Here is a 21,893-nt window from a genome sequence, read left to right on the forward strand (position 1 = left end):
CCGTCTGGGGTGCCACGCGAACGCGACAGGCGTGCTGTATACTCTGTACATGTGTACCGCCATTTTCTTGAGGCTTTGCTCCATGGCGCAATCCATGGATACAATATTAGTATATTGTACTATTTAAAAGTCGAGGGCGGGGCTTTTCCCCCGCAGTAGGCGGGGTAGTTCCGCCTAGTCGGTTCGACAGAGATGCGAGAAGATGAGGGGGTAGGCTACTACAAACGTAGGGCTGTGTGATTTGATAGCGAGTTACTGCTGGACAGGTGGGGCCCCGTGATTTGACTTACCATTTTATCATTTTAACTGCGGCGCTACGACCGGCGTGAGTCTCCCGATTCCTGACCACCTCCATGGTATACAAGTGCCTCTCCCAATGCTCCACCATGTAGAGGCTGGCTCTTGCATGAGAGCCCACTCCTCCACTTTTTCCTTGCCTCTTTCCTCCACATATGCAAAAATGCCATGTAAGCGGGCTTATACCCCACTATTGTACTTGCTCGTACAGGTGCTTTTGATGTGGCAAGTTAATTACTCCCACCATCTAGGTCTGCAAATCATCTTACGAAAACCAAATAATCCCAAAACACTTAGGCGCGGTGCATACATCGTTTCTTGTTTCTTGACATATCAACCAATAAGAGATGTGGGGTGTGCATGCTTTTAATGACTTGAGACTACCATTTCATTGTAAGAGGTCACTCCTTGGCAAATGCAATAAATACTACGAAGAAAGAGATAGAGAGAAGTAAAAAAACACTCTTATAGCTAACCTTGTTGTATAAGTGATGACTATGTATGACATGCCAACATCAGATAGCCTAACGCACCGTGTTAAATCTCCAAGGGCGCGAGCGAGGCGACGGTTGTGGTAGGCGCCACCATGATACGGGCTGCTGGCAGCCCTTGGATCTGAGATCGAACGGTCGCATGCTAAGTTGCTGAAAATTTGCAGAATAACCCTCCAGGATAGGATATTCACCCATAGGTCTAGAATCACTCCATGCAACCGTTCCATCTCAGATCCAAGGGCTCTCGGAAGCCCATATTGTGGGAGAATGGAAACCTTCGTATCACCTGTAATTTTCACGACGCTTGACATGGCATTGAAAGCCATTTAATTGGGCGTCGAGTAGACATGACATCTAATTGGGCCCCCATAGTACTGTGCATGAATCCATTTATCCCCCAGGCAAGCCACTACCCTGCCGTTCGCACGCCCCACTCAGCAATTTTACAAAAACCGCTGGCAGTTCTAACTCGTACTCGACCCCGGACGTCCTTTAACATTACGGCAGTTCGCTCCTAGTCGTCTCGTCCTTTCACATTACGGCAGTTCCACTAATCCTAACCCTCCTCCCAAATCCATGGCGTCCCAAATCTCCATGATCGGCGGTGAGTACAAGGTTAGACCATCACCGGCGATTAGTTCGACGTCATCTACACCCATTCTTCTGCAATGGTGAAATGATGCCTTGCTCGCTTCAGACGCATGTTCGAAAACTCAAAGGATGAGTGGGTCGCTGGGCTAGATGTTGAGTACACCACGGTCCTGCAAAGCAAGAAGACTCTAAAGGAGGCACAGAAGAAGAAGCCCACCGTGATCCAGGTTTGCGTGCATGACTTGTGCTTGGTCTACCACATATGCCATGCTGACGTTGAGTGCCAGGATTTTAAGAACTTCCTCAAGGACGACCGAGTCAAATTCGTTACAGTAGACTTTAGGAATGACGGGGATGTCCTGGATCGGATAGGCCTCGTTGTAGGCAACCCCTTTGATCTCCAGAAGAAAGGGCTGGTGCCCTCTCGTCATCAGCCTTCAATGCTGACCCTGGCAGGAGCCATGGTCCATCCTTCATACGGTACACTGAAGAAACCTCTGTTCAAGTTTCATCATGCATGGGAGTGGAATGTACTAGATATAGACCACATCCACTACACTACAATGGATGTCTACCTTTGTTTCAATATCTACAAGGGTTGGATGAAGAGCAAGAGCCAAGTGTGCGGTTCAAGCAATGAAGTATCGCCCAAGAGGAAGAGGGACAAGGACGAAGTCGAGCACGTGGACGAGGAGTCCGAGTAAGGTGGCATTGTTGTTGCTCATGATGGTTCTAATGCAGTGTCTACCGGATTAGTTGCTTAGTTTAATTTTAGGTGTGCTTAGTTGAATTCTAGGTGTGCTTAGTTTTATTTGAGGGGTGTGTTGTGCTGAGCCCCCAGCAGAACTTGTTATGTTCCTTCTCGTTACTTTAACTCTTCAGTGCGTACATACTAGTATTTCTTACAGTTCATCTTTTAGTTGGTATAGTACTACCACTCGTTTCTTCACATTATATACGTACAATATATATGGCCAACATCATATAGCCAGCAATTTAGTTGTCAAAGAATTTCAGGGTGCTTAGTTTTATTTGAGGGGTGTGTTGTGCTGGACACCATTATTGTGACTCAAATCTCTTTGGCCATTTTATAATGATATAAATACCGATGGACCAACATGCCAGCTCACCCTCTATCTCACTATAGTAAAATAAAGTGTGGGGCCTACTTGATCCCAACAGCGTTCTTATTTTCCTGTAAAATTATTCGCTTGGTTAGTCCTGACAAGCAGGGCCACACTTATCATTGTGAGAATCGGCTTATTTTTGTCATATAACATGGTCAACGGGTTTGATGTGAAAATAACAATGTCTAATGGCATTTTTGAGCAAACATCTAACTTAACGATGGCATTTTTGAGATATCTAATTGCATTTTTGAGCAGGCATCTCACGAATCGATGGCATTTTTTAGTAGTTCTAACTTCTAATGGCAAAACTGAGTAGTGATACACAACTAGTGGCATAAATAATAAGAACCCAAGAATTAAATAGGTATGCTAATTTCTTTAATATAATTTAGCACCGCATTTAAGCACGTACTAGATTTTTTAATAGTACTATATGCATAATTTGGCGACGAGCGCTCTCTATATGTACCACCTTTTTTCTTTAATTTCATCTTGTTAGTTTTGCTCCATGGCGCAATCCGTCGATACAACTACTGTACAAAAGTATACATTTTTTAAAAGGCTAGAGGGCGGGGCAATCTAGCTTGGTCGGTTTCAAGAGAGGCGAGGGCCTTTGTGATTTGACGGCTCATTACTGCTGGAAGGCGGGGCCTTGTGATTTGACAGCTTGTATAATTGTGCCGACGACCTGAGGAGGAGCAAAGAACCGTGCGGTATACTCAAGTTTCCACTGGAGTAGTACGACGGAGGAGCACGAAACACGGCAGCCCAGTGCCATATGGCGATAAAAAATGATCTAATTTGCTAGTCATCTCATTGTTAGCATTGTTCTATTCATGTCTCGCAAAGAACGTGACACGTGCGGTGAAACACCCGGAGCAAAAGAAGAAACACAGGAGCAAAAGAAGAAGGAAGATTATCACCCCCAAAAAAGAAGGAAGACGCACACACAAGTCTAGGGCGCTGCTCTCTCCTACATGAATGGTTGCTGACCGTGGAGTCGTAACTGCTTCTTCATCGCCTCCACGACCTCCATCTCCTTGCGCGTCTCCTCCGCCATCTTCTTGTTGGGGAACGTAGTAATTTCAAAAAAATTCCTACGCACACGCAAGATCATGGTGATGCATAGCAACGAGAGGGGAGAGTGTTGTCCACGTACCCTCGTAGACCGACAGCGGAAGCGTTATCACAACGCGGTTGATGTAGTCGTACGTCTTCACGATCCGACCGATCAAGTACCGAACGCACGGCACCTCCAAGTTCTGCACACGTTCAGCTCGATGACGTCCCTCGAACTCCGATCCAGCCGAGTGTTGAGGGAGAGTTTCGTCAGCACGACGGCGTGGTGACGATGATGATGTTCTACCGACGCAGGGCTTCGCCTAAGCTCCGCAACGATATTATCGAGGTGTAATTTGGTGGAGGGGGGCACCGCACACGGCTAAGAGATCAATAGATCAATTGTTGTGTCTATGGGGTGCCCCCTTGCCCCCGTATATAAAGGAGCAAGGGGGAGGCAGCCGGCCAAGGGGAGAGGCGCGCCAAAGGGGGGAGTCCTACTCCCACCGGGAGTAGGACTCTCCTTTCCTTGTGGGAGTAGGATAAGGGAAGGGGGAAGGAGAAAGAAGGAAGGGGGCGCCCCCCTCCCTAGTCCAATTCGGACTAGCCCATGGGGAGGGGTGCGGCCACCCTTTGGGGTCTTTCTCTCCTTTCCCGTATGGCCCATTAAGGCCCAATACGAATTCCCGTAACTCTCCGGTACTCCGAAAAATACCCGAATTACTCGGAACCTTTCCGAAGTCCGAATATAGTCGTCCAATATATCGATCTTTACGTCTCGACCATTTCGAGACTCCTCGTCATGTCCCCGATCTCATCCGGGACTCCGAACTCCTTCGGTACATCAAAACTCAATAAAACTGTCATCGTAACGTTAAGCGTGCAGACCCTTCGGGTTCGAGAACTATGTAGACATGACCGAGACACCTCTCCAGTCAATAACCAATAGCGGGACCTGGATGCCCATATTGGCTCCCACATATTCTACGAAGATCTTTATCGGTCAGACCGCATAACAACATACGTTGTTCCCTTTGTCATCGGTATGTTACTTGCCCGAGATTCGATCGTCGGTATCTCGATACCTAGTTCAATCTCGTTACCGGCAAGTCTCTTTACTCGTTCCGTAATACATCATCCCGCAACTAACTCATTAGTCACAATGCTTGCAAGGCTTATAGTGATGTGCATTACCGAGTGGGCCCAGAGATACCTCTCCGACAATCGGAGTGACAAATCCTAATCTCGAAATACGCCAACCCAACAAGTACCTTTGGAGACACCTGTAGAGCACCTTTATAATCACCCATTTACGTTGTGACGTTTGGTAGCACACAAAGTGTTCCTCCGGTAAACGGGAGTTGCATAATCTCATAGTCAGAGGAACATGTATAAGTCATGAAGAAAGCAATAGAAACATACTAAACGATCGGGTGCTAAGCTAACGGAATGGGTCAAGTCAATCACGTCATTCTCCTAATGAGGTGATCTCGTTAATCAAATGACAACTCATGTCTATGGCTAGGAAACATAACCATCTTTGATTAACGAGCTAGTCAAGTAGAGGCATACTAGTGACACTCTGTTTGTCTATGTATTCACACATGTATTATGTTTCCAGTTAATACAATTCTAGCATGAATAATAAACATTTATCATGATATAAGGAAATATATAATACTTTATTATTGCCTCTAGGGCATATTTCCTTCAGTCTCCCACTTGCACTAGAGTCAATAATCTAGTTCACATTGCCATGTGATTTAACATCAATAATTCACATCACCATGTGATTAACACCCATAGTTCACATCACTATGTGACCAACACTCAAAGGGTTTACTAGAGTCAATAATCTAGTTCACATCGCTATGTGATTAACACCCAAAGAGTACTAAGGTGTGATCATGTTTTGATTGTGAGATAATTTTAGTCAACGGGTCTGTCACATTCAGATCCGTAAGGATTTTGCAAATTTCTATGTCTACAATGCTCTGCACGGAGCTACTCTAGCTAATTGCTCCCACTTTCAATATGTATCTAGACCGAGACTTAGAGTCATCTAGATTTAGTGTCAAAACTTGCATCGACGTAACCCTTTACGACGAACCTTTTGTCACTTCCATAATCGAGAAACATATCCTTATTCCACTAAGGATAATTTTGACCGCTGTCCAGTGATCTACTCCTAGATCACTATTATACTCCCTTGCCAAAATCAGTGTAGGGTATACAATAGATCTGGTACACAGCATGGCATACTTTATAGAACCTATGGCCAAGGCATAGGGAATGACTTTCATTCTCTTTCTATCTTTTGCCGTGGTCGGGCTTTGAGTCTTCACTCAATTTCACACCTTGTAACACAGGCAAGAACTCTTTCTTTGACTGTTCTATTTTCAACTACTTCAAAATCTTGTTAAGGTATGTACTCATTGAAAAAACTTATCAAGCGTCTTGATCTATCTCTATAGATCTTGATGCTCAATATGTAAGCAGCTTCACCGAGGTCTTTCTTTTGAAAAACTCCTTTCATACACTCCTTTATGCTTTGCAGAATAATTCTACATTATTTCCGATCAACAATATGTCATTCACATATACTTATCAGAAATGCTGTAGTGCTCCCACTCACTTTCTTGTAGATACAGGCTTCACCGCAAGTCTGTATAACACTATATCCTTTGATCAACTTATCAAAGTGTATATTCCAACTCCGAGATGCTTGCACCAGTCCATAGATGGATCGCTGGAGCTTGCATATTTTGTTAGCACCTTTAGGATTGACAAAACCTTCTGGTTGCATCATATACAACTCTTCCTTAATAAATCCATTAAGGAATGCAGTTTTGTTTATCCATTTGCCAGATTTCATAAAATGCGGCAATTGCTAACATGATTCGGACAGACTTAAACATAGATAGGAGTGAGAAACTCTCATCGTAGTCAACATTTTGAACTTGTCGAAAACCTTTTTCCGACAATTCTAGCTTTGTAGATAGTAACACTACTATCAGCGTCCGTCTTCCTCTTGAAGATCCATTTAATCTCAATGGCTCGCCTATCATTGGGCAAGTCAATCAAAGTCCATACTTTGTTCTCATACATGGATCTCATCTCAGATTTCATGGCCTCAAGCCATTTTGCGGAATCTGGGCTCATCATCGCTTCCTCATAGTTCGTAGGTTCGTCATGGTCAAATAACATGACCTCCAGAATAGGATTACCGTACCACTCTGGTGTGGATCTCACTCTGGTTTACCTACGAGGTTTGGTAGTAACTTGATCTGAAGTTACATGATCATCATCATTAACTTCCTCACTAATTGGTGTAGGAGTCACAGGAACAGATTTCTGTGATGAACTACTTTCCAATAAGGGAGCAGGTACAGTTACCTCATCAAGTTCTACTTTCCTCCCACTCACTTCTTTCGAGAGAAACTCCTTCTGTAGAAAGGATTCATACTTAGCAACGAATGTCTTGCCTTCGGATCTGTGATAGAAGGTGTACCCAACTGTCTCCCCTGGGTATCCTATGAAGACACATTTCTCCGATTTGGGTTTGAGCTTATCAGGATGAAACTTTTTCACATAAGCATCGCAACCCCAAACTTTAAGAAACGACAACTTTGGTTTCTTGCTAAACCACAGTTCATAAGGCGTCGTCTCAACGGATTTTGATGGTGCCCTATTTAACGTGAATGTAGCTGTCTCTAATTCATAACCCCAAAACGATAGTGGTAAATTGGTAAGAGACATCATAGATTTCACTATATCCAATAAAGTACGGTTATGACGTTCGGACACACCATTACACCGTGGTGTTCCAGGTGGCGTGAGTAGTGAAACTATTTCACATTGTTTTAACTGAAGGCCAAACTCGTAACTCAAATACTCTTCTCTACGATCAGATCGTAGAAACTTTATTTTTCTTGTTACGATGATTTTCCACTTCACTCTGAAATTATATGAACTTTTCAAATGTTTCAGACTTATGTTTCATTAAGTAGAGGCGGCTTAGAATCGGGACTTCAAAGACGTTTTAAACGTCATGGACCATATGAGATGATCCCAGAGCAATGGATCCCCTCTAAAACACATGTGGTTTCGCTCAAAGGCGGCAGTGCTGCGGGTCGCAGCAAGAGGGCAGCCCACGGGATCCTGGGATCTAAGGGATTATCCATGGCGGGATCCGGTGGGCGAGGCGGGGAGGCGAGCCTAGGCGCTGGGAGAGCCCTACGAGGCTAAGATAAAGATAGTACTACTCCACTCCATCCATATTTAAATACGAAGGCCACCAACAGTAGCCCTGGCAAAAATTGATCATGCTGCCTGCGTCCTGGTTTATTGGCCCCCTTTTTTTGTGCCACTTTTTATGACATGCATAAATATTATGTTAGAGCATGGTTAATAGTATAGCCAACCACTTGCTATAAGCCAGTGCCATATCATCTACAACCCATCTTATAGTCAACATGTACAATAGTAGATCAAAAGAGTGTACTACTTTTTTATTATGTGGTCCACCTTTCATTCTCACAAAGTGCCTAGGAGCACGTGCTAGAGCTGGCTCTTCACGAAGAGCCCGCTTACCTTCTCTCTCCTCTTCTCTTTCCTCCAACTAAGCAGAAATATACTAGTTTATTCCTTATAGCCCGCTGACTCAACTCTATTGTACTTGCTCTTACTTACAAATATGGTCAAAAATTGGCACAAAATACGAAGGAGACCAATGGAAGTACTAGCAACCCATGATTTAACTACTCGCATGCGCGTAGTGTGGTAGTAATGTCTTTCTTCCGCCCTCACGTTCACTCAATTTGCATGCGCTGTATTAATTGACCATCAATAAAGTGAAGGACTTTACACGCGTCAAATTATCACATGGGGTGGATCTTCGTACAAAAATGCGTCCCCTCGTGTACCCGCGTGTGCGTGTGTGGCATGCGTGCACATCTTCGCTTCGTGCATGTACCACCAGTGTGGCTCAGAGAGGACAAGTACATTCTTCTGGAACAAGCAGCACGTCACTGTGATCAATCCACACAAGGAGGTCGCGACAACGACTCCACATGTGCCACGTGGCTTCATGAACCGTAAGAGAGACACTATGTAGCGTGCCATTGGAATCCTAATTTACGTGTTTTGCACATACTCGAAGTACTAGTAAGGTACACGTGCACGCACTAGATTTGGCAACCAAATTATGAATAAATACCACACTATAGCATGTAAGCTCTGAGTCATATATGCCTGATGTAGACCTTTGTTTAATTCTTATAGTTCATCTCATTCAAATAAATTAGTTTTTCTAAAAAAGCTAGGGCCTCTTTGATTTGTAGGATTTCCAAAACGCGGGAATAGGAAAAACATGGGATTAGAGTGGAGTGTCATCTTGAATCCTACATGATTGTACGAGTGTTTGATTGTGCATAGAAAAAATGCAGGATTCTTTCAAAGAGGTTTGAGTGGATGGGATGTTTCCTATGAAATCTAGTGCAAATGATTCCTATGAAAAAATTCCTATGGTTTACAATCCTACGAATCAAACAACCAAGATAGGAAAAATTCCTAAGGATTAGAATCCTCCAAAATTCCTTTGAGAATCCTTTGAATCAAAGAAGCCCTTAATCTATTTTATGATTCGTGGAATTGTGCATTGTAAAGCATAAAGTAAAAACAAATAATGGAAATTCAACTAGAAAAAAAGTTTGGGCAGTTATGACACGGAAGATTCTAGAACAAAGGAGAAGCACTTGTGTTTTGAGGTTTGTGCATTATGCTTAAGTTCAACCATGGAGTCTGCTAGATTGTACATGTGACAAAATCCGGTGGGGGGCTAGTAGATGGTGTGAGGGGCCAAGTGGAGGGAGACTATGAAGGAGTGCACAAGTGCGAGATCGATATTTAAAGAGAGGGGGCGAGAACGTGCGTCGTTGCCCGCAGTGGCGGAGCCATGAAAAATAAATGAGCTAGGGGGCCAAGCATTGCTAATCCTTTACGAGGAGGGCCAATTCATCAACTTAAACCATTTTACCAGCAATTGTCTAATGATCACATTCATATTAGCCTCGATATATAGTGATGTTAGGGGGGGCAGGGCCCTTGCTGCCCCTTGTCTTCGCCACTGTGCGCGCGTCTGAGAGATGAAGCGGAAGGCATGGACGGTGAGAGGGGGACGTTGGATATATAATTAATGTGTGTGTATTAGCTATGTAATCCTATATAGAGAGGTATAGATTGATCGATGTGGACGTGGGAAAGAGGGTGAGACCTCACTAGATATATAGATTGATCGGTTTGTGTGGGAAACTGTGAAAGACCTAGCTATATATACACACACATAGAGGAACATCGATCATTGCGCATGCACGTGAGAGATAAAGAATGTCCGATATGATGGAGAGGGGGAGGTGTGTGTGTGTGCATGCACGGGAGACCGACCGGAAGAAAAAGATTGCATGTGTGCGATGGATAATGCCGACTCGTACTGTGTGTGCATGCATGCACAGGAGAAAGTTAGTGGTACAATTATAAAAGAGAAGACGACTATGTGGGTGTAAAAGACTAGGTGAGGTCATAATCAATGTAAAGTTGAATTCAAATATTTGAATAAGAGATCATGATGTTTGAAACCCATGCATACATGAATATAACTGAGATATGCACGGTGTGGTTTGGAAACGAGCATGTTGTACTGTGTACACATTGAACAAGGTCAGACTAATTTGAATTTTAGATATCGATGGCAGACATCGTTTGGCCACATTGCATCTGTGCATGGACACACTATTCTAATTGGAGATGACGGGTGGCTTTCGCATCACATATCTATATCTATACCCCTATATATATTATATATTATATTTTTATATAGTGTGCGGATAACTTTAACTTTGAAAGATGGTCGGTGGATGAGGTCAATCCGATGGTGCATAGATGGAAAATTTGAGCACTACTGGCCGTTGGATATCATCTAGATTCCACCAGATTTTGCCACATGTACAATCTAGAAGACTCCATGGTTGAACTTAAGCATAATGCACAAACCTCAAAACACAAGCACTTCTTCTTTGTTCTAGAATCTTCCGTATCATAATTGCCCAAATGTTTTTCTACATGAGTTGCCATTATTTGTTTTTACTTTATGCCTTACAACGCACAATTCCATGAATCTTAAAATAGATTAGTTTTCTTATAAAAACTAGATGATTTTGAATGAAATGAACTATAAGAATTAAACGAACATCTACATCATGCATATATGACTCAAAGCTTACATGCTATAATGTCGTATTTATTCATAATTTGGTTGCCAAATCTCATGCGTGCAATGCACGTGTACCTTACTAGTCTAAATGGTGTTTGTGTGTGTGTTGTGCTTGTTAAACACATTGTACGTAGTATATCATCCATGGTTTAGATTCCGAACATCTAGCTAGAGCATACATGTACTATGATTTGAATTCAACATAAAATGGATACATATATTTGAATTTGAGATCGTATGTACATGTAGTTCGTATTTATATAGGAATTTACTTCTCCTATATTCATGTCTTGTGTTGTGAAGATAATATTTAGATGGTTGTATAACTAACCCGAGTACAATCCCATTCAAACAGGGAAAATGTACTCAAATTTAGTCCATATGCTAGACAACACACATTGTTTTTTTATTGTTGAGGGAAGTGCAAATTGTTTTGGTACTATACACGTTATGTTTGTTGTCCCGATTTTTTTAGTTTTTTTGTTGTATTTGAATGCATTTCTAGTAATATAGTAAACGGGACATGACTCTCTCTAGTGATGAGGTGCGAATTGTCTTCTTTTTTTGTACACGTTAAGCTTGTTCTCCCGAAATTTCAAGCCGCGCCTTGTTATGCCAAAATTTCAAGCTAGCGTCTCTGTCTATCGTGCTGCGAAACTCCCGCATCTTCAACCCGCGCCTTGTTACCCCGAAATATTTAAGATATATCTTTGTCTCGTTGTGCTCCGACAACTCCCTCCATCTCAACCCGCGGCTTGCTATTCCAAAATTACAACGCGCGCAAAAACTCCCACCTCCTGTGAAATCCCGACACGCGAAATGCCCGTGATACCCCTGAACCGAAAGAACCTCCTAGCTCAAATCGGTGGGGGTACTTTCGTAACTTACCCCACATTTCGGACAAGCGCGTCCCTAAGCCATGGTTCCCCACTCCCATCCCATCCGCCCACACATTCGTACACCGAGGCCGCGAAAACCCGCGAAGCCCCACACCCTCCTTCGTCCGCCACCCAGCCAGAGCCTCTTCCCCGACAACGTCGTCCACAGCAACACCTCGACGTCCCTCATCCACCGTACCGGATGAGGATCCGTCGTCGATCTCGTCGTCCCGCCGGTTCAGCCACCCCGTCCTCCATCTCCAAGGAGCTGCCCCGACGTTCCCCTCGTCTTTCGCGCCACCTCCATTCCCACACCGCCATCTTCACCTGCACCACCGGAAGAGCATCATCATCATCATTTCCTCGGATGAAGCTGAGGCCTAATCGGCGCCACCAAAGAGGTTGTACACTAATCACCGCATTTTCTTCTTGATTCGATCTCACGGTGCTGCCGGCGCTCGGTCCCGAGCCGACACGGCGCGGCTCCATCCACGGCGGCGTCGCCAGCCACTTCCTTCACGGCGTCGCTCCCTCGGCGGCGACGTCCACATCAGTAGGAGTTGCTGCTGCTTTAGCTCTCGCTCGCGCTGCTGCTCTGCTCTTGCTCTTGGTCCCCTACTTGGTCTGCTCTTGCTATTGCTCTTGCTCTTGCTCCTGCTCGCGCTGCTGCTCTCGCTCTTGCTCTTGCTTGCGATGCTGCTCGATTTAGCTACACTTTAGTCGACTGAATCGACTTTCGGGGCAGTCAATTTTCAGGGGGGGCTCGCCGGAGTTAAGGAAGAACCAGCCGCAGCGGGGAGGGGGGCTCACCCGAGAGGTACCCCACTATCTTTCCTAGGGTTTAGGGTGGGGCGGTGGTCGCTAGCGGTGGTGGGGCGGTGGCGTGGGGATCGTAGGAGAAAAAACTCGGCACGGGGGGACCTAGAGGGATGGTCGGGGCGGCGGCGGACCGGCGGTGGGGAGTGGTTTCGGGGCGGGCGGGGCGGCGCACCGCCCGCCGCGGGCGGCGGGGGGCGGCTGTTTGGCCGGTGGTGGCTGGCAGCTCAGGGTAGCCTCATCTGATGCTGCTACACGACCAGTTGCCCCGGCTCTCGCACGCGCTACTGCTGCTGCTACTGCTTTTCTGCTACTAGTGCGTTCAGTTTCGACAGTAAAATTCAGTTTCGACAGTTAAGTTCAGTTTTGATAGTTAAATTTAGTTTCGACAGTTAAGTTCAGAGATGAGCAGCTGATGTATTTTACATCTAGCACTTTGTGGTTATGTATTTTATGTCATCTATTAGAGATGCTATTAGAATTCCACTCAGGTTAACGTTGTCTCTCTTGTCCTGCTTCAACCTCGGCGTCGTACAACTCACTAGGAAATTCTTTATCATGGGGTTGTCTACGAAATTTAAAGAAATTAAAATCATGAGACATATCCCCTAAACCGACAGTAGCAATATCTTTCTCGCAGTCCATCTTAGCATTAACAGTATTCAAGAAAGGTCTACCAAAGATAATGGGACAAAAGTCATCTTGTGGGGAAGCAAGAACAAGAAAATCAGTAGGGTATTTTATTTTCCCACACAAGACTTCAACATCTCTAACAATCCCAATTGGTGATATAGTATCTGTATGGCAAGCTTAATAGTGACGTCAATATCTTCTATCTCAGCAGGTGCAACACCATTCATAATTTCTTTATATAAGGGAAAAGGAATTGCACTCACACTAGCACCCACATCACATAAGCCATGATAACAATGATCTCCTATTTTAACAGAAACAACATGCATTCCAACAACAGGTCTATGTTTATCTTTAATATCGGGTTTAGCAATCCTAGCAGCTTCATCAAAGAAATAAATAACATGTCCATCAATATTATCAACCAAGAGATCTTTAACCATAGAAATACTAGGTTCAACTTTAATTTGTTCAGGGGGTGTAGGTGTTCTAGTATAACTCTTACGAACCACAGTTGAAGCTTTAGAATAATCCTTTATTATAACAGGAAAAGGTGGTTTCTCAATATAAGCAGCAGGAACAATAGGATCAACATTATAAGTAATAGTTTCTTATTCAACTTTAATAGTTTCTACTAGTTTAACTTCAATGGGAGGATGATATTTAAACCACTTCTCCTTAGGGAGATCAACATGAGTAGAAAATGATTCACAAAAAGAAGCTACTATCTCAGAGTCAAGTCCATATTTAGTGCTAAAATCATGAAAAGCATCGGTATCCATAAAAGATTTAACACAATCAAACTTAAGGTTTATACCTGACTCATTACCTTCGTCGAGTCCCCAATCTTCAGAGTTGCATTTAATTCTTTCCAATAAATCCCACTTGAATTCAATTGTCTTCTTCATAAAAGAACCAGTACAAGAAGTATCGAGCATGGATCGATCATTATAAGAAAGCAGAGCATAAAAATTCTGAATAATAATTTCTCTTGAGAGCTCATGATTGGGGCATGAATATAACATTGACTTAAGCCTCCCCCAAGCTTGAGCAATAATTTCTCCTTCCCGAGGCCAAAAATTATATATATAATTCCGATCACGATGAACCAAGTGCATAGGATAAAACTTTTGATGAAATTCCAATTTCAATCGGTTTTAGTTCCATGATCTAATATCATCATGTAGCCTATACCATGTCAATGCCTTTCTCTTCAAAGATAAAGGGATGACCTTCTTCTTGACCACATCCTCGGGCAAACCTGCAAGGTTAAATAATCCACAAACTTCATCCACATAGATTAGGTGCATATCAGGATGTAATGTTCCATCTCCTGCATAAGGATTAGCTAGCAGTTTCTCTATCATACCCGAGGGGATTCGAAAATAAATATTTTCAGTAGGTGCAGTAGGTTGAGGAGCAACTTCTTGCTCTACCGGTCAAGGTGAAGATACCCCGAACAAGCCCCTCAAAGGATTATTTTCCATAGTAACAAGTGACAGTAAATTTCAGCACACTATATAAATGTTTCCTTACCAAATTCCACTTAACAAAGGCGCCCTACTCCTGGCAACGGCGCCAAAAAAGAGTCTTGATGACCCACAAGCATAGGGGATCTATCGTAGTCCTTTCGATAAGTGAGAGTGTCAAACCCAACGAGGAGCAGAAGGAAATGACAAGCGGTTTTCAGCAAGGTATTCTCTGCAGGCACTGAAATTATCGGTGACACATAGTTGTGTGATAAGATAATTCATAACGAGTAACAAAAGTAACTAAGGTGCGGCAAGGTGGCCCAATCCTTTTTGTAGCAAACGACAAGCCTGGACAAACTCTTATAAAGCAAAGCGCTCCCGAAGACACATGGGAATTACTGTCAAGTTACTTTTCATCATGCTCATATGATTCACGTTCGTTACTTTGATAATTTGATATGTGGGTGGACCGGTTCTTGGGTTCCGCCCTTCCTTGGACAAGCCTCCCACTTATGATTAACCCCTCTCGCAAGCATCAGCAACTACGAAAGAAGAATTAAGATAAATCTACCCATAGCATGAAACATATGGATCCAAGTCAGCCCCTTACGAAGCAACGCATAAACTAGGGTTTAAGCTTCTGTCACTCTAGCAACCCATCATCTACTTATTACTTCCCAATGCCTTCCCCTAGGCCCAAATCATGCTGAAGTGTCATGTAGTCGACGTCACATAACACCACTAGAGGAAAGACAACATACATCTCATCAAAATATCGAACGAATACCAAATTCACACGATTACTTATAACAAGACTTCTCCCATGTCCTCAGGAACAAATGTAACTACTCACAAAGCATATTCATGTTCATAATCAGAGGAGTATTAATTATCATTAAGGATCTGAACATATGATCTTCCACCGAATAAACCAACTAGCATCAACTACAAGGACTAATCAACACTACTAGCAACCCACAAGTACCTATCTAAGGTTTTGAGAAAAAGATCGGATACACGAGATGAACTAGGGTTTGAGAGGAGGTAGTGCTGGTGAAGATGTTGATGGAGATTCACCCCCTCTCGATGAGAGGATCGTTCGTGATGACAATGGCTTCGATTTCCCCTCCTGGAGGGAAGTTTCCCTGGCAGAACAGCTCCGCAGGAGCCCTAGATTGGTTCTACCTAGGTTCCGCCTCGAGACAGCGGCGCTTCGTCCCGAAAGCTTTCCTTCTGATTTTTCCAGGTCAAAACACACCATATAGCAGAAGCTGGGCATCGGGGGCCTGCCAGGTGGCCCACAAGGCAGGGGGGGCGCCGAGGGGGTAGGGCGCGCCCTCCACCCTTGTGGATGGCAGGTGGCCCCCCTCTGGTGCTTTCTTCGCCCAATATTTTTTATATATTCCAAAACAATTCTTCGTAAAGTTTCAGGACTTTTGGATTTGTGCAGAATAGGTCTCTAATATTTGCTGGAGTTGTGCAAAACAATTCTTCATGTAAACCTTGTAAAATGAGAGAGAAAAGGCATAAGTATTGTGATATAATGTGTAATAAGAGCCCATAATGCAATAAATATTAATATATAAGCATGATGCAAAATGGACGTATCACAAGGCCAGAAACTGAGCCACGTCTCGTGGAGATTTGACCATTGCTGCGGTGTCACCATCGAGGACCCCCCCCCTCTTTCTATGGATACCATGAAAATCGTTTTTTGGAATGTCCGCGGCCTTAATAGTCGCGCGAAGCGTACGGCCGTCTGAAGTGCGCTCTCCGCTTCCCCACCTTGTATCGTCTGTTTAGAGGAAACTAAACTGTCTTTGGTCTCGTTGGATCTCGTGCTTGAGACGTTAGGCCCCCGCTTCCAGTATTTCTATTTCCTCCCCGCGGACGGCACCTGCGGTGGCATCCTCATTGCATGGCAGCGTGCCCTTGCCACCCTCTCCAACCCCTCCATTGGCGACCACCACGTCACGCTTCTAGTGTCCCCGCTCACTGGCGATCAACACTGGTGGCTAACGGGAGTTTATGTCCCGCAAGGCGACACCGAGAAAATTGACTTCCTCAATGAGCTGTAAGATCTTTGTGACACTATCGCCGGCCCTTGGCTGCTTGGGGGAGATTTCAATATGATCCTTAGCGTTGACGACAAGAATAACAATCGGCTCAATCGTCGCACCATGAATCAATTCCGGTACTTTGGCGGACATGGAGCTTCATGACTTGTACCTACATGGCCGGCGATATACCTGGTCGAACGAGCAAGACACCCCGACACTGGTGCGTAACGACCGCATGCTTTGCACCCCATCCTGGGAGACGGCGCACTCCGCATGCTCGCTGCATTGCTTGGCCCCCACGATATCTGAGCATTGCCCCTGGTCATGGACTGCACCCCACGCTCACGGGCCCCCAGGCGCTTTTACTTTGAACGCTTCTGGCCCAAACTCGTGGGTTTCCAATCCGTGGTGACGGAAGCTTGGGGCTCGGTGCCCCCAGACTCGGACCCGTTCCGGCGCATCTACGCTCGCCTCAAAGCCATGGTCAAGCATCTTCAAAGTTTGAGCGCTAAAAAACTGGGCCACATATCGCTCCAGTTGTTGGTCGCACGCGAGCTCATCGCGCGCCTGGATGCCGCGCAGGACCTCCGATCCCTATCCCCGGCGGAAACATGGCTTCGAACGGAGCTCAAGCGAGCTCACTTGGGTCTTGAATCCCTAGAGTGATCAATCCAGTGCCAGCGCACCAGATTCGCTTGGCTTCGAGATGGAGAGACGAACTCTGCCTTCCACAAGATCCATGCCTCGCATAGGCAGCAGAAGAACTTCATCGATGAGCTGCGTGTTGGCGACGAAGCGATCCGCAACAAGGAGGGCCTTGCCCGCATGGCCTTCGAGTACTTCTCGGCCATCCTTGGCGCAACCGATGAGCGCCCCTTCACTCTAAACCTCAGCCACATTGATAGCCGCAGCTTCAACCTCTCTGAGCTAGAGAGACCTTTCTCCAAGGAAGAGCTCCGGAACGCCATTAAGCAACTCCGCACGGGCAAATCGCCAGGCCCGGAGGGATTCTCATCGGAGTTCTTACGCTCGTGTTGGACGATCATCAAAGATGACTTCTGCGAGGCCTTCGACAAGCTGTTTATTGGCAACGGGCGCGGCTTCCAGAAGGTCAACGAAGCCCTCATAGTTCTTCTGCCCAAGAAGGCTGACGCCTCTACGTTCTTTGACTACCGGCCAATCAGCCTCATTCACCTCGTCGCCAAGCTGTTTGCCAAGGTGCTTTCGCTATGCCTCGCATCTAGGCTTGCGAGCTTGTCTCCACGAACCAGAGTGCGTTTGTGGCCGGATGCTCTGTGCACGACAACTTCCTGCTGGTGCAACAGACAGCTCGATACCTCCACCAGATTCGTGCCCCGCGAGCTATGCTCAAGCTGGACATTGCTAGAGCTTTCGAATCCGTCTCTTGGGCCTTCTTGCTCGAGACCCTACAACACCTCGGCTCTGGGCCACGATGGTGTGAGTGGATCTCCATTCTTCTCTCCACGGCCAAGTCTCGGGTCCTCATCAATGGGAGGCCAGGCCCACCAGTCCTCCATGCGAAGGGGCTGCGCTAGGGCGATCCCGTCTCCCCCATGGTGTTCATCCTGGTCATCGATGCGTTGAACACTCTCATGCAGCAGGCGATCAGTGTGGGGGTCCTTTATTGGCTTACCACTAGGCGGATTGCTTTGAGAATTTCCCTATTTGCGAACGACGTCATCATGTTCTGCCACCCGGACGAGGGCGAGCTGACCACCATCAAGGCCATCCTCCACACTTTTGGGGCGGCGTCCAGTCTCCACACCAACTATGCCAAATGCTCGGTCACTCCCATTCAGTGCTCCATCGAGCCAACAGCTATGATGGGTGCAACTCCTTCCCGATCAAATACCTTGGACTGCCGCTCTCGATCCGCAAGATCCATTCTTCGGCCCTCATGCCCTTGCTGGACAACCTAGCAAGGAAACTATCCTCCTGGCGCGCCTCACTTCTCACCCGAGGCGAGAGATTGGCTCTAGTTCGGCACGTCCTCATGGCGATGCCAGTCCACATCATGCTGGCCATGGCGCTCTGCCCCACCATCTTGAAGCTGGCGAACCGCCTCATTTGGGACTTTCTATGGCATGGTAACAAAGATGCGAAGTCGGGTAGAAGCCCCGTCAACTGGCAAAGGGTCTGCCGTCCGTGGCACCTTGGGGGCCTTGGCATCCGCGACTTGCAGTGTGCCGGCATCACTCTGCGTGCACGCTGGCTATGGCTTCAGGCCACCAATCCGACGAGGCCCTAGAGTCATCTTCACCTGCCCGCTGCCTCTGATGTGCGACAGATCTTCCGCGCCTCGACCTCCTGGACACTCGGAGATGGTAACAAGTGTCATTTTTGGACTGACCCTTGGCTTGACGGCTCCTCCATCGCCGAGATTGCTCCCGCCCTCGTCGCCCTCGTTCCTAAACGTCGCCGTAGTCGCATGCTTGTCTCAGAGGCCATCCCAGGTAGGGCCTGGATCGGAAACATCCAGGGGGGCCTGGGGGTCGATTCCACCATCCAATATGTGGATGTGTAACGGCGCCTTCGTGGCATCTCGCTTCAGAGCTCACCGGACACCATCCGCTGGAGGTGGACCGAGAGCGGCACCTACTTCGCCAAGTCATGCTATCTCGCGCTCTTCCATGGATCCATAGCTTCCCCAACCTGGAGCCTCACTTGGAAGCCTTGGGCACCAGAGGGGATCAAGATCTTCGTCTGGCTTGCCGGTCTTGATCGTTGCTGGACCTCTGCACGTCTTGCCCGCCACGGCCTACCGCACACCGCCACTTGTGCCCTCTGCGACTAGGAAGAGGAGACGAAGCACCACCTGCTCATGGGATGTGTCGTGACCCGCACCGTGTGGTACGATATCCTATCCTGGTGCCGCCTCACTACGCCTCCACCGGACGACACCATGGACTTCTACGACTGGTGGGCTACGGCCCTCCACGACTCCTCGGCGGGCCAGCGCAAAGGCCTTGCCTCTCTTGTTGCGTTGACTGCGTGGACCATATGGAGGCATCGCAACGCTTGTATCTTCGACGGCGCAACTCCTTCCACCACCCTCCTGATTCATGACATCAAGGAGGAAGCTCGCACGTGGGTCAACGCTGCTGCTTGAGGGCTTAGTTCGATCATTGGTGTAATCTGACTTTGTTTCCCCTTCCTCTGCTCAATGCGACCTCATAAGCGCCTACCAGTGTACGTTTCATGAGGTCCGCCACTGTTTGTTCTCTCCTTCTATCAATGAAATGATATGCTCCGCGCGTATTCGCGAAAAAAATTAACTAGACCGTCTGCCCGAGCGTTTGAGCCTGGTTTAGGACGCCCGGCCGTAGATGCTTTTATATTCCTACTGTATCGACCACATGTAGCTCCCCGTTAACAAAAACAACCTGCCCTGATACTATATATAACTCGCTAGCCCGCGTTTGCTCTAAACATTCAATACCTCCAAATCAAAGCTAAATTCACCCCGCATACCTAAATGGCACTGCTTGGAAATCTAACAGCAAGCCCCACGGCCGCCATCATTCGTAAGATGCGGCAGGCGCAGCGCGCCGACGGCCCAGCGTCCGTGCTGGCTATCGGAACGGCGAACCCGGCGAACTGCGTGCGCCAGGACGAGTACGCGGACTACTACTTCCGGGTCACCTAAAAGCAGCACCTCACCAAGCTCAAATCCAAGCTCAACAGAGTCTGTATGCGACATCTTCAATTACTCTGTTAGTCCCACTGTAAATCCGTGAGACTGATGCATGCTCGCGCGTTTGCTGCCATCCCATGCATGGCTGCGTGCGTGTTTGATCAGGTGACAGGTCGGCCATCAAAAAGCGCTACTTCCACCACAGGGAGGAGTTGCTGCAGCATCACCCGGAGTTCATCGACCGCACGTTGCCATCCCTAGATGCCCGGATGGACATCGCAGCCACCGCCGTTCCGGACCTCGCGGCAGCGGCAGCGGGCAAGGCCATCGCGGAGTGGGGCCGCCCAGCCGCCGACATCACCCACCTCGTCGTCAGCACCTACTCCGGCGCCCACATGCCAGGCGTCGACCTCCGCCTGGCCTCCCTCCTCGGCCTCGACCCGTCCGTCCGCCGCACCATGCTCTACCTCAACGGCTGCTCCAGCGGGTCCGCCGCGCTCCGCGTCGCCAAGGACATAGCCGAGAACAACCGCGGTGCCCGCGTCCTTGTCGCCTGCGCCGAGCTCACCCTCATCTTGTTCCGCGCGCCCGACGAGGCCCACGTCGACACGATCATCATGCAGGCTCTCTTCGGCGACGGCGCGGCCGCCGTGATAGTCGGAGCCGAACCCGACGCCTCCGCCGAGCGCCCGATTTTCGAGATGGTGGCCGCCTCGCAGAGCGTGATACCTGAGAGTACGCACGGCGCGGTCGGGCGACTTCGGGAAGACGGGCTCGTCTTCAACCCTTCCTTCGAGATGCCGGCGCTGATCCGGGAAAACATCGAGCAGTGCATGGCCGACGCAGTCGGACCGCTTGGGTTGAGCGGTGGCTGGAACGACCTTTTCTGGGCGGTGCATCCCGGCGGGCGGGCAATCTTGGACAGCGTGGAGGCGGGACTCCGGTTGGAGCCAAAGAAGCTGACGGCAAGCCGACATGTACTCAGTGAGTACGGAAACATGTCCGGGCCGACAGTGATCTTCGTCCTCGACGAGATCCGCCGCCGTCGTGAGCATGTGGTGGGTCGCCACGGTCTGGGTGTATTGCTTGGGCTCGGACCGGGTGTCTCGGTTGAGACGATGGTGTTGCGTGCCACTTGGTAGCTACTCCCTTCGTCCGGTCTTATTAGTCCCTTGTATTTTCAATTTTGAACCGAATATGAAAACAATTTTATTTAATAAATAAGTACTGTAAATTTGACCATAATATGTAAAATTGAATTATTTTTATGTACGCTCTACTCTCTTCCTTTCAGTTCAAAGGGTCCAGCCCAAAAATCCCTTCAACCAACCCATATGATGAGTGGTGTAGAACAGATTATGTACTTTTACAAAACTACTCTTGTATTATGGGCTGAGGGAGTATCCAATGAGTACGCGTGAAAAATCATACTATTTGTCGACACATTAATCTACATTAACTGCAATGCATGCATACATGACTACTACTCCTAAATGAGTAGGAGCAATTATACATGCATTTGTGTGTTTCCATCTAGT

The 21,893-nt window shown here is 47.1% G+C and overlaps 1 pseudogene; it reads left to right on the forward strand.

Moving 5' to 3' along the window:
* The first annotated feature begins 20,196 nt into the window (after positions 1-20,196).
* On the forward strand, positions 20,197-21,520 carry LOC123141506 (bisdemethoxycurcumin synthase-like; annotated as a pseudogene).
* Positions 21,521-21,893: the final 373 nt, after the last annotated feature.

The sequence above is a fragment of the Triticum aestivum genome, chromosome 6D (assembly GCF_018294505.1).
Source record: "Triticum aestivum cultivar Chinese Spring chromosome 6D, IWGSC CS RefSeq v2.1, whole genome shotgun sequence".
NCBI lineage: Eukaryota > Viridiplantae > Streptophyta > Magnoliopsida > Poales > Poaceae > Triticum > Triticum aestivum.